The sequence below is a fragment of the Urocitellus parryii genome, chromosome 4 (assembly GCF_045843805.1).
Source record: "Urocitellus parryii isolate mUroPar1 chromosome 4, mUroPar1.hap1, whole genome shotgun sequence".
Classification (NCBI taxonomy): Eukaryota; Metazoa; Chordata; class Mammalia; order Rodentia; family Sciuridae; genus Urocitellus; species Urocitellus parryii.
The window spans coordinates 178,251,776-178,265,583 of NC_135534.1; positions in this window are offsets into that span (position 1 = coordinate 178,251,776).

Sequence of the window (13,808 nt, forward strand, 5' to 3'; positions counted from 1 at the left end):
TGACTTTTTTTTTTTTTAATGACCACCCACCACTACCACCACCACGTTAGGTCATTTTGTGTGACAACTGCCCAGAAAAAGAGTATTTTTAAGACTTTAAGTGAAATAAACACATTATTCTTTGGTAAAGCCTAGTTGTATGCTTACATTTTTAAATTGGGCTATAATTGTAAGCTCATGTTAAAACACACTAAACAGGGTAATTTTTGATATTGTTAAATGAGTGGTTGTTGATGGACAACTGCACAAGTGTATATATACACAATATATATACTGATGAAGCCTTTTTTCTATAAGAAGGAGAAAGAAAAAAGGAATAGGGGCTGGGGATATAGCTCAGTTGGTAGAGTGCTTGTGTGTGTGTGTGTGTGTGTGTGAGTGTGTTTTATATATATATATATATATACTTTGAGCATCTTAATCTTCATCCTTGATGACTGGGAGTAAATGAGATAGTCTTTTATTTTTATTTTTTGGTACCAGGGTTTAAACTCAGGGGCACTCAACCACTGAGTCACATCCACAGCCCTATTTTGTATTTTATTTAGAGACAGGGTTTCACAGAGTTGCTTAGTCCCTTGCTGATGCTGACGATCCTCCTGTCTTAGCCTCCTGTGCTTCACCATGTCTGGCCAAGATAGCCTTTAAAAAACATAAATGGTCAGGGCTTAGGTGTGTAGCTCAGTGATAGAACTCTTGCCCAGCACATGCAAGGCCCAGAATTCGATCCCCAACCCTAGAAAAATAATAATGGGCCAGATATGGTGGCCCATGCTTATAATCCCAGCAGCTCAGGAGGCTGAGGCAGGAGGATCATGATTTCAAAACCAGCCTCAGCAACTTAGTAGGGCTCTAAGCAACTCAGTGAGATCCTGTCTCTAAATAAAATACAAAATAGAGCTGGGGATGTGGCTCAGTGGTCAAGTGCCCAGAGTTCAATCTCTGGCACACCCCGCCACACCACCAAAAAAAATTAATGTTTGGAATTGAATGTTCTGGGGCCCCTGAAATAATTTTAGGTTTGAGTAATCCATGAATTAAAGAACAGAGAATGATTTAAAAGAAAAAGGCTTCATTGGAGTCCTAAGAGATCTGGATTCTAGTTAAGGCTAACTTATTTCTGTGTGACCTTGTGTTGGCCTCTGGGTTCCCTCCCAGTCTAAGATTGAAGGGGTGTGACCAAAAGGCTTATGAAGACTGTTGCAGCACTGAGGTTCTGTGACCCTCACTGACAGGAAGGTCTAGAGGACAAAATGGGCTTTACACCAAGGCTGTGACACAGATGGTGTTTGACTGACAAGTGAACAGAACATGGTTTGTTACCAAGACAGGCGTGCTGAGGAGAAACAATGTGAAAAGCCTCCCCCAGGAGTGAACGGGCTGTCCGAGGTCAGCATGGCTTTACTAGAAGGTGGAAAATTTCTCTTTTGATGAACTCAAGGGGATTTGGGGGGGAAGAGGTAGTCTGATTCCAGTGGTGATTCAACCATTTAGTTTCACTAAATGTGTGACTGCATTGTCACTAATAGTTTTTCATGGAAATTTTGAGGGTTATTTTAATAAATCTTAGCTGTATTTATTGGAATGCATGTAAAAATAGTGTGAAAGGGCTGGGGATGTGGCTCAAGCGGTAGTGTACTCGCCTGGCATGCGTGCGGCCCGGGTTCGATCCTCAGCACCACATACAAACAAAGATGATGTGTCTGCCGAAAACTAAAAAAAAATAAGTATTTTTAAAAAACAGTGTGAAAGATTAAAATCTAAATGGAATTTAGTTATAAAGAAAAGTTACATAGTCTTTATGAAGTCCACAAATTTTGTACTTTTAAAATTTAGGTCTCATGTGTTTTAAAATGTTTATTTTTTTGCAAAAGAAATTGAATTTGATTTCTGGTTTAAACTGTATGGCTTTCTCAACCTTGAGTCCTTAACTTCCACTTTGCAAATCTTCATAACTACCATGTGTGCCAGACTCATTGGCTGGGCAGAAGGGAGACGGATTGGATTACAGAGATGACCAGCCCTTGGTGCTCATAGTAACCGAAAGAAGAGAAAGGGAAGAGAAGATATTAGCACAGGAGTTACCTTTTACTTACTAGGACCTAAGGATAAGAGGTCCATCCAGGTGGGTTAGTGTAGTGCAGATATTGGAGAGGTGGTGCCTCTAAATGGCATACTTTCAGGGAAGTTTCTAGAAAAACAGGCAGATTTGACTAAAGGAGAAAGAAAGAAGGAATAGGGGCTGGGGATATAGCTCAATTGGTAGAGTGCTTGGCTTGCATGCACAAAGCCCTGGGTTCAATCCCCAGCACCACAAATAAATAAAGGAATAGAAGGGGAGACTGGAAAAGTAATTGGACCCTTCCAGATGACCTTATAGGCCAAACCTTTCTTGTGCGTTCACTATGTAAAATGTTGGCTTGATCTTGCACATGTAGCTAGTGAGATGCTTAGGGAATTACCAACCAGGATTTTATCGCTATTGTGTTTTTCTTTTAAAAGAAGGCTTACCAGAAGCATTTAACATGATTCTCCCCTCAAAGAGAGGCTAGAGGTTCCACTGCCCTTGGCTAAAGAATAAAATTCTGAGAAACTTCTGGTGATGAGTGCGCAAAATTTGGGTTTGCTTCCAAATTTTGCAGCAAATACTTGGGTTACAAAATGTCAAAGCTGGGTAGCAGCTGTGATGGGCTGGACATCCGGCTCCTGGGGGAGGCCATGGGCCGAGGCATGTTAACAGGCACACCTGCGTGTAAGGTGTCAGCGTGGCGTGCCATTTCATTTGAAACCACACTTCAGTGCTCTGAGAGGGGAAAGCCATTAACTCATTATAAAGATGGGAGAACTGAAACCCAAAAGAGGGCCCAGGTCTGGCCCAGTGACGTGGGCAAGAATTGAAAGAACGTATCCTAGAAACCATGTGGCGGCCTTCTCAATTGTTCATTCTTGCTACAGGGATCCAGGCTCTAAATGTGGTGACACTTGCTGCCGTTGAAACGCATGCTGTTTGCTGCCGTTGAAACGCATGCTGTCTTGCTCCCTCCCACATCTTCACCACCATAATTCTAGCTGGTGCACACCTAGGTTAGACACAGGAGAGTGCCTTCCTTTCTGTGTCTGGCATTCCTGTGAGCTACACTACCTGCTACCAGAGCACAGTGGGACAGGACCACAAAGAAGGACCTATTGATCCTTTCCTGTGACCTTCCACTTTACCCAGTTCTGTCATGTTGTGCTGACATCAATTTTAATGAGGCTGATGATACAGCTGTGTTGACAGTTTAAAAAGGGAGTCGAGTTACTAGCAGACTTCAGCCAGCCAAACAGTTGTTCTCAGGGAAGCCACCAGGACCGCAGCGAGTGTGGAAGCTCTTCCCAGAGCCAGTTAGGCCAGCTCAGTGATCTTAATGGACTGGATGTTTTCTAACGTCCCACAGGTGTTGGGAAGACACAGAAGAGAATAGAAATCTGCCCTTACAGTTGTTCTGATTAAGTGGGACTTGAGGACCCCTGGCCAGGAGGAGTTGGGGTGTGTGTTGGTGACAGCACTGTCCTCACTCCAGCCCTAGGGAGCCAGAGTGCAGGTGTGATAGGGGTGGGGCCTCACATAGAATCCAGAGCCCTGTGTTCTAGCCACTGGGTGTATGGGATCTTCCCAAGCCTCTTCCTCTCTGTGAGCCTTCAGTTACTCCACTGAAGGCGTGGGGCCCAATGTAAGTGAGCTTGCAGGCCATTCTAGCTGTCCAAGCCCCAGTGTACTACACCCAGAGGTTCTGTCAGCCACAGGGTGCCAGTCAGTACTTCCTCATGCTTTTATTCCCAGGTACGCTCCCTTGGAGATGGTGAGGTGTGGTCTGGTGGGAAAGGTCTGATGTGCTCTGGGCTAATGGAGGAGAAAAGGCCCAGATGAGGACTGTGTCCCCAGCACTGTTCCTAGGTGAGTGAGGTGTCTTCCAGCAATGGCAATAGGAGCATAAGCATGGTGCACATCTGCCACTAACTAGTTGAAGGAGGAGAAAGAGCAGATAACCACTTATTGAGAAAGATTCTTAGTCCTCAACTCCCCTGAGAAATAATAAACTAGCCTATCGCCATCCATCCGAGCTGGCGACAATGCTGGGTTCACAAAATCTGACTATTCCAATGATTTAAGAAAACGGTGAAGAGTACCTTTTCAAAATCTGGGGAAGGCTCTGTGACCTTAGGGGTCCATGGAAAGACAGAGAGAGCCACTGGAATTCTTTATTCTTATATAGGGGACACACAAGGGGAGGTTCCATGGAACATTCTATCCCAAAAAGGGCAAAGGGGTAGGATTACAAAGGAACAGGTGGGTGTAATTCAACCCCATTGGGTGTCGCCCACTCCTGGAGCCACACCTTATCCGAGCGGAGGTAAGGCCCAGCATATTGCGGGTCCTGTTCAGCACCCCTTTACTCAGGACTTAAAAGTATGCACATAGCTTCTGTCCAGAGTGGCTCCCAACACTAACCCTCTTTTAGAGATGTAGTAACTGAAGGGTTTAGAGTTCAGGTGCCTCATGCAAATCCTTGTAGAAGCTTCCTAGCACTCAGTAGTGGAATTCCAACCAGCTCTGCCTGAATCCCAAGCTGCTGCTGTTCTGTCTCTGTCATTGCGAGGGCCCCTGATTCCGGGCTGAGTTCTCATGAGGAAGTGGCCAGTTTCTTTCTCCTCTGGGAGCAAAGTACACACCAGTTAACAAGACCTTGTTGGTTCCAAAGGTCCAGGAGGACAAGAGCTAAGTGTTCAGAGTTGGAACAGTAAGACACTCAGGGATATGGGCAGACATTCTGAGAGGCAGCCCTGCCATATACCCTTTTGCAAACTTAGGAAAGACCTGTTGCTTCTTGGAACTCAGTATTCCCTCTGTAAATTGGGAGAGCCCTGCCCACTCTGGTAAGCTAGTGAGTGCCACAGAGCTGTAGGCTCTAGAATGGTAACTAGTTGAAAGACCCAATCCAGTGAGTGGGTGGGGCTGATCTGCCATAGGCTGCCTCCTGCAGGACAGCTCTCCCCTGCTAATGTGGCCATCCATGCTTCCATGGCTGCCTGCCCAGATCCTGCTGACCCTGGCCCTGCCGTGCTCGAGCCTGAGCAGCTACAGTCTGACTTGTCCCAAGCCTCCTTTTCATAAATTGTTTTGAGACAGCTTCTCTATGTTGCCAGGCTGGATTCAAACTCACCGGCTCAAGCGGCCCTCTTCAGCCTCCTGAGTAGCTGGGAATACAGGTGTGCGCCACCACACCTGCCTTGAGCCCCGCCTCTGATGAAAGTAACCATGGTTCCTGATGTGTCCGTGGCACACTGTAGTTTGCATGGCTCTTCCATACTCATCTGTTCAGAGGCCATGTCAGGATTCTGACCCTCTTAGATGAGGTAACAAGACTCAGGGTGATGTGCAAGTTCCCAGCATGCAGAGCGGTGGCGACTTCCTGACTCCTGCCTGCGTCATTCACAGGGAGAAGCCTGGGGTGAGGGAGCTAACAGGACTGCTGAGACCAAGTTCACTCAGCTGGCAGGAGGCCCATCTCAGAGCATAGGAACTTCTGAGAGCTCTCTACAATGTGGGTGGTTTGGCAAATGGAAGAAAAGAAGTGAGGCCGAGGGAATCCAGATTCCCAGGGACATCCCTGGCCTGCACTGTGGACCACCCCAGAGCCCTCAGTGCTCGCCTCCCCCTCCCTGCCTCTCCATGTGGCTCTCCTGTGCAACTCTGCTCGCTCAGGAGCTTTCAGTTGTCTCAGTGACCCCAGAGCACTCCTGGCATCAGGTCCCCCCACCAGCTGCTACCAACCTGCCTTCCCAGCCTTCCTTCTTTCTACTTGGCCCCACATGCCCTGTGGGCTGTCTGTACATTCCTGCACATTCACATCAACTGTGATTCAAACACTCCCTTCATCCACATGAGCAAAATCCATGTGCAAGAACCAGAGCAGAGACGTTAGCCCCGACATGGCCTGGCCCACAGGCCTCCTTCCATGGGCTCCTCAGTGTAGGACCTCACGGCCCTTGGCACATGCTGTTCCCGGTCGTATCTCCCCTGGCGATAACACCCTGGGCCATGTGTCTGTCTCCTTCCCCTGAGTCTGATACACTGGCACTCAGGAGCCTTTCCTCTGACCAAATGCAGCAGTTTCCTGGGGCTGTCCTAATGTACTCCCCTGAGAAGCTTCAACAACAGAAATATGTTATCTCAGTTCTGGAAAATGGAAATCCAGGTGGTATTATCCCCTTTTGAGGGCTGTTCAAGCCTCTCTCCTTGGTTTGTAAATGGACATATTGGGTATCCGTGTGTGTAGATTTCCCTTTTTTAAAGGATACCAGTCATCTTGTATTAGGGCCCACCCTAATCACCTTCTCTCAACTCTATCTGCCATGACCCTATTTCCAATAGAGACACTCTGGGGTACTGGGGATCAGAACTTCAACATATGAATTTTGGAAGGACATGATTCAACCCATAATACTGAACGTGAGTTGCAGAAACCTCTGGACAGAGAAGAGGAGTCCAGTTCTTAAAACCCCTGTGGTTGGGTGTTTGGACATCAATGGGCTGGGATGAGGAGGGGGGACCTCAGGGTGGGAGGCTTCTCAGATTTGTGATCTTGTAAGTCAATTGTTCCCAACTCTACTTCTCTTCTGATCTGTATGAATCCACTTTAATGATCACGTGCCCCTCCCAGCCTTACAAATGAATTATTTTATTTCGAGGAGCAGAAGGGCTAAAATGGTAGTAGATGATTCAAGGGAGTCTGGAGTCCCTAAAATCAGAACCCACCAATCTGGATCTCACAAAGTTGGTGTCCCCAGACACCCATGGAAACTTCTGCATGCAGAGTGAGAAGTAGGAAAAAACAAATCAAACTTGATTTTCCTCCTGTACTCAGAGCAGATCCACTCTGACGGCAGATGCAGGATGTTTTCTCCACCTGCCAAGCAGTTCAGCTGGGGTGTCCTCGAGTTCAGCTCTCTTCTGATGCTATCTATTTGGATAGTATCAGATCCCCAAATCCTCAAAATCGCCTCCAGCTCAGGTGATTTTACCTGGGCTTTGACAAACCTGTGATCCATCAAATTTCCCACAATCCCCTCCTCAGGTTCAATTGATTTGCTAGGGCAGCTCACAGAATTCTTGGAAACGCTTCAATTTACAGTTTACTATCAAGGATATTACATAGGCTACAGATGAAGAGTTGCATAGGGCACAGTTTGAGAAGGGGCATAGAGTTTTTGGGGTATATGACCTCTTTGGGGGAAGAGAAATTGTACTTCCTGTGTCCTGCTTTGGGAGGAAGTTATAAGCCAGGAATGTGGACAAAACCCCCCAAATAGATCAATTCCATGTAGTAAAAGCCAGGTCCTCCAGATAGAGAAAACCAGATCTCATCTAGTGTCTCTGCTGATCTGATGTAACACACCTGCCTGATTTTTGTTGGATGCCTTGTGATGGGAAGCTCACTCCCTAGAGAGGTATCCATCTTTGAAAAACAATTCTTTATCTCTGGAACTGTAAAGCAGCTTTAATGTTTTTTTTTTTTTTAATTATCTTGGACCCTGCTATTAATATTAACTTTTAAAAACCCTTTTAGGGCTGGGGATTTAGCTTAGTGGGTAGAATGCGTGGTTAATACGCACGAGGTCCTGGTTTCCATCCCCAGCACCACCAAATCAATAAAAATATTTGATATGTCCAATTTCCTATAGGCCCTTGGCCAACATGAGCAAAGGGACCGGGGGGAGTCGAGTGCCAGTTTTTCAATGGGGTCCTTCAGGTGTTTGTTGATATGTGGTGCCTCCAGCCCCTGATTTATCCCTCTTGAATACTCTTGAAGGCTTCAACTACTGAATACCCACATGACAAGTTTCCAGTGTTAGGTTCGCGTTCCTTATTAGCTCAGTGTCCTTACTGAACTGTGGGGCCAAAGGATAATCTGGTGTCCAGAAGTACCCTGTCCCTCGTTCTAGACATTATATCCCTATTGACATAGCTATGGCTGCCGGAACCCTTGACATCTTCACCATTCAGTCCCATGAAACCTCCTGTAAGGCCACATGCCAGGGGTTCAGCCTTGTCCCCGAACCTCCCCACTCTGGACCTGAGCTGGCAATACAGGTTCCCTCGAGTTTATTTTTAGTTTTTGTTTTTGTTGTTTGTTTGTTGTACTGGGGATTGAGCCCAGGGTGCTTGACCACTGAGCCACATCCCCACCCCCTTTTTTTAAAAATTTTTTTTTCCTTTTTTATTTTTTATTTAGATATTTAGAGACAGTATCTGGATAAGTTGCTGAGGCTGGCCTTGAACTCTTGATCCTCCTGCCTCAGCCTCCTGAGATCACAGACCTGCGCCACCGTCCTCAGCGAGTTTTTTCAGTTTTAAATTTGGTCCTCCTGTTAGGACTTCTCTGGGGGCGACTCCGCACAGTAAGCCAGGAGGGCCCGTTTGGATAACACAGGACCCATTCCTCATGTCTCTGCTGAGTGTGGGCAGTTCTTGGGGAAAGAGAGGACAGTAAGTACCGGAAGGTTGTACCTGGGGTGGCACTGCTTCCTGGTGTAGATTCTGAACCTTTGGACAGAATCATTCCAATCAGGGGACAGCTTCTGCTGGCTGTTAGAACTGCACTAACAGCCAACTGTGTGCACTCACTCAAATAATTGAGAGTCTGCTTTGTGCACAACTCTGTGTTAAGTGTTTGTTTGGATCATGGAAGGGATCAAATGTCATCGGATGAGGAGTGTTATATAGGGGAATGGATAGGAACGGTCCTGCCCACATAGCACTCGAAGACTAGTGGGCAAAACAAATATATTAAAAAAAAATTGAAATTGTATGTAGAGCTGTGTAGAGATGGTTTGGGGAAGGAGCAGGGTTGGAGCAGGAAGACCATTCAGGCCAGCAGACATAGCAATCAAGACAGGAGAGAGTTCTGGTGTCCTGTGGCTGTTTCCAGAGATGGCTGAGAGTAGGCTGCTGATGAAAAGTTGGACTCACCCGTCTTGAAGCCCTGTGCATGGTCAAGGTCCCCAAGGACAGCACAAGAGAAGAAGTGTGTAAGTTATGTGAGATTTGGGGACTCTTTGAAGTGAGGGGTGAGAAGAGGAGATGGATGCTTTTTCCACTTAGCTTTAAAGAAGAGTGAAGTGATGGCATTTGCTGGTAAATGGATGGAGCTGGAGAATATCATACTGAGCAAAATAAGTCAATCCCCCAAAACAAAGGCCGAATGTTTTCTCTGGTATGCGGAGGCTAATTCACAATAGGGAGCAACCCTAGGGAAGAATAGAGTTAGTTTAGATTAGATAGAGGTGAGTGAATGAGGGGAATGGGGATAGGGATAGTGGAATGAAACAGACATCATTACCTTATGTACATATATGACTGAATGGCCGATGAGATTCTACAACATGTACAATCAGAAAAATGAGAAATTATACCCCATTTATGCGTTCTACTGTCATGTATAACTAATTAAAACAGAAACCCCTCATTGTCCTGACTGAACTGGGAGGAGGGGCAGGCCCCACCCACCTAGGCAATGAGGCCAGGGCAGGCATAAACTGTCAGGACGAGGTATGAGGGTGGGCAGGCGGTGGCAGGCCACTGGGAGCAGGAGGAAGTGAGACCCTCCAAATGCTGGGCAGGTCTGGGCTGCTACCAGGTGGGTTCCTTTCCTCTTCTCATGCAGTCTCACCACTGCCCTCTTGTGGTGGTTGTCCTCACTCACAGAGGAGGACGTGAAGTTCCCCAGCTGGGAGGGGAACTTGGTCCTGACTTTTCCCAGACCTTGGACTTTTTTGAGGACCCTGTTGTTTCTGCATCCTGTGAGGACTCAGTACAGGAAGAGATTGTTATCATTTGGAGGGAATTTGGGGTGCAGTGGGGGTTTCAGCCTCAAAGTTTACTCTTTCTAAAGTAGGTCCCTGCATCCCTTTCTTACACAGCAGTTTGCTTTTTGTTGTTGTTGTCCTAATTACAATTTGTGATCATATATGTATGTGTGGATATAATTCACCTTTATTTTAAAGGACTTTTATTGTAAACTAGAGTTCGCAGGGAAAGGACCATGGCTCTTTGTCCTCCATTCTGTTCCCAGTGCCTGATACGGCTCCTGGCACACAGAGGGAGTTCAGGAATGATCTGCTGGACATGCTGAAAGCGCAGTCCTTGTCCCCAATGCCAATCCAATAACGAAGACACAGTGTGGAGAAAAAGGAAAAAGAAGGTTTATTGTTTTGCTAGCAAAGGAGAAACACAGGGGACTCCTGTACCAAAGGCTGTGATTCTGCCCATCTGCAGGAACAGGGGGCCTTTATAGAGGTGATTCAGAGAAAATGAGATTAGGGAGGAGAGATCAGGAAGGAGAAAATCAGGGAAAAACAGATCAGGGAGGAGAAGTTTAGGGAAAGAAGATCAGAAAAGATGAGGAAGGAGGTTAGGGAAAAGAAGATCAGGGAGAAGTTTAGAGAAAAGACTATCAGAGAAGATCCGGGAGGCGATCGGGAAGGAGAAGGTTAGGGAGAAGTTTTGGGAAAAGAAAATCAAGGAGAAGTTTGGGGAAAAGAATATCAGAGAAGATCAGGGAGAAGTAGATTAGGGAGGAGAGCAGGAAAGAGAAGTTCAGGGAAAAGAAGATCAGGGAGGAGAAGTTTAGGGAAAAAAAGATTCTGGAAAAGAAAAAACACAGGCAAGGTGTGTTACAGGTCAAAAATCCTTCAAGGGAGACTTTCACCTCCCACAGATGTGAAGGGGGTTATTCTTTCAGGGACAGCAGAGAGGTGATAGCCATGTTACAGGGATATTCATGTTATAGGGATGATATTCATATTCCAATCTAGAGGAAGCAGGAAGCAGGTGTGGGTGTGGCTGTGCCCAGCAGGGTGTCAGAAGAAACAGTTAAGAACCTTAGGTGAATCAGATTGTGGCCACTTGATATCTGGGCAGGTTCCTGGCAATTTAGCAAGGCACTAAGCAGCTCAGTGAGACCCTGTCTCTAAATAAAATACCAAATAGGGCTGGGGATGTGACTCAGCGTTCAGGTTGGTGGGTTGATCCCCCGTGTCTTCCTCAGGGGAACTGGCCAGAAAACTGGCTTCAATAACAATTCAGAACAGTCATGTTAACCCGAGGGGCTGAATGAGGCCTGAGGAGTAGCAGATGGAGTCAGTTATGCCTCAGTCTCACCATCATTCATCTTTCCCACGCATGCTCATTCAGATAATGTTTATCAGCATCTATTAGAAGTTCTGTGCTTGATGCGGGGGACCCAGCAAGAAATGATCCAGGCGCCGATCTCAAGGAGCTCCTGGCCCTGCAGGACACAGAATGCAAGGCCTCTGTTTCTTCTGGGCACCACATATCCCTAGGGGTTTGCCCTGGGGTTGATGCTGAGTAGGTGGCCCAGATGAGTCCTGACCTGAAAGAGCTCAGAGACTGGTCAAGAGAAGAGGTAGATACCTTGAGAAGCGGGCAAAGAAAAGGGTTCCCTGGGGAGATTAGAGAAGGAGCCAGAGGAAATGAATGCTACACTGAAGGACCTGCAGGAGGTGGCCAGAGGAGGCTCAGTGTGATGGGGATGCCAAGGCCTGGAGGTGATAGAACATGATCCTTTAGGGTGACTCAAAATATTTCAGTGTAGGTAGAGCACAGAGTGGTTAAAAAAAAAAAAAAAAGGCAGGAGTCCTGGGTTGGAGGAAATTTCCAGAACCAACTTCAGGAGGGACTTCCACAGCCTGGGCAGGCCCCAGTGCCTCAGACCCCAGAGACCCCTGGGGAAACGGGGCCCCCATCTTCAACCTGAACCCCATGACTCAGCACTCTGGGTACTCTATATTTCCCCCCAATGAAGTTCCTCCTCACCCTTTTCGGCAATGACAGGAAAGGGTTCCTTGTTGGTTTTAATTTGTTTTAAATGATCTTCCCACTCACTCTCATCCATTTCGACATATTAAACATGGATTCATTAGGTAAGCAGAAAAAGCCACAAAAAGCACCAGAAACTGACTTTAAACACGGGACTAAGAGTAGAATGATATTTGCATCTTTTCCTCCTTACCATAGTAAGGTAAACCAGTACTTAAAACCACTGCAAGTTTCTATTTAGTTACAAATAACATCAGCCTAATTGCTTCTTGTGGGGTGACTCTTTTTAAGTGTCATTCCTTTTTTCCCTTTAGACTTAATTTCCATTTATTCACAAATTATGCAAAACCACAGTGGTTTTCCTCCCTTACTGTAGTGCTGGATTTCATTTTCCCTGTGATCTGGGTCTGTTGTTCCCATTTAAACCTGAGTCAGAAAACCTCTGCCAGCTAAGGCAGCATGCCCACAAAGCCTGCAAGAATAAAACCCACTTCCATCTTGCTGCTTTCAATCTCCTTCTTTCCTTTATTGCTTCTTATTGATCTCCAATCTCACATTTCCTCAAGCTGGGGCCCCCTCCAGTCCAGGGTCCATTTCCCACCTGATGTAACAACTTTTTCCAATACACTGAAATATTTTGAATCACCCTAAAGGATCATGTTCTATCACCTCCAGCAATCTGTCCTATCTACTTTGCCGCAGGGTGAGGTGGTGCCCACCTGTAATTCCAGCAGCTTGGGAGGCTGAGACAGGAGGATGGGGAGTTCAAAGCCAGCCTCAGCAAAATGAGGCACTAAGCAACTCAGTGAGACCCTGTCTCTAAATAAAATACAAAATAGGGCTGGGGATGTGGCTCAGTGGTCAAGTGCCTCTGAGTTCAATCCCCAGTACCTACCCCCCAAAAAGTTCTACTTTGCCCCTGTTTTCTCACCTCCCCTTTGCTACAAATCTGCTGTCTCCAGTGCCTGTATAATCTCAAAGTCCACTAATTCTTTTTTTTTTTTAATACTGCTGATTGAACCCAGAGGTACTTAACCACTGAGCCATATCCCCAGCCCTTTCATATATTTTATTTAGAGTCAGGGTTTCACCGAATTGCTTAGGTCCTCACTAAGTTGCTGAGGCTGGCTTTGAACTCTTGATCCTCCTGCCTCAGCCTCCCAAACTGCTGGGATTACAGGCATGCACCACCACCTGGCCACTAATCTCTTCTTGATCCCCATTCTCCTGGGCTGCTGCTGGCCTTGGACACACTGCATCTCCCCTCCTTCGTTCTCTGTGGATGGCTTCTGGTCTCATTTCTGTTTCTTCCCAGGCAACTGCACATTGCTCATCCCTCCCCTGGCTCTCTCCTTCAGCAATCTGTCCTATCTTCATTCTTTTCTTGACTGGCTCCCAGATTTTTCTCAGGTCCCGACGTCCACTGTGAACTTCAGAGCTGTGTGTCCTCCTGCCTGTTGGGCAGTTCCAACTGCACATTTATACTGACATGACCAAAACCTACCCTCCCTCCTTGCCATCTTGTTACTTTACTCATCAGTTCTGGTAAGTCAAACAATCAGATAACTCATTCCTCAACTTGGTCTGAAATCCAATCAAATGTGTTGTAGGAGCCCTGGGATGGCAGGCAGCCCATGATCCCAGTCTCACCTTTGCTGACTTTCTGGGGGGCACTGGACAAGTCAGTGGAGCTTTATGATCTGGGCCTGTCATGTAATTGGAATGGCCATCTACTAACTGAAAACTTAGTACACCAAGTACTGTGATTAGGGGTTCTATATTATTTACCATCATCGGAGAAGAAGGAAAAAAAAATCCTCAGGAGGACTAGAGTACTCTGAAAAGCTGGCTAGGACTCAACCAGCCCTCGGATTCTAATTCCGGAATCCCTGTTTCTTCCATTACACCGCAGGGCGCGCTCTGCCAC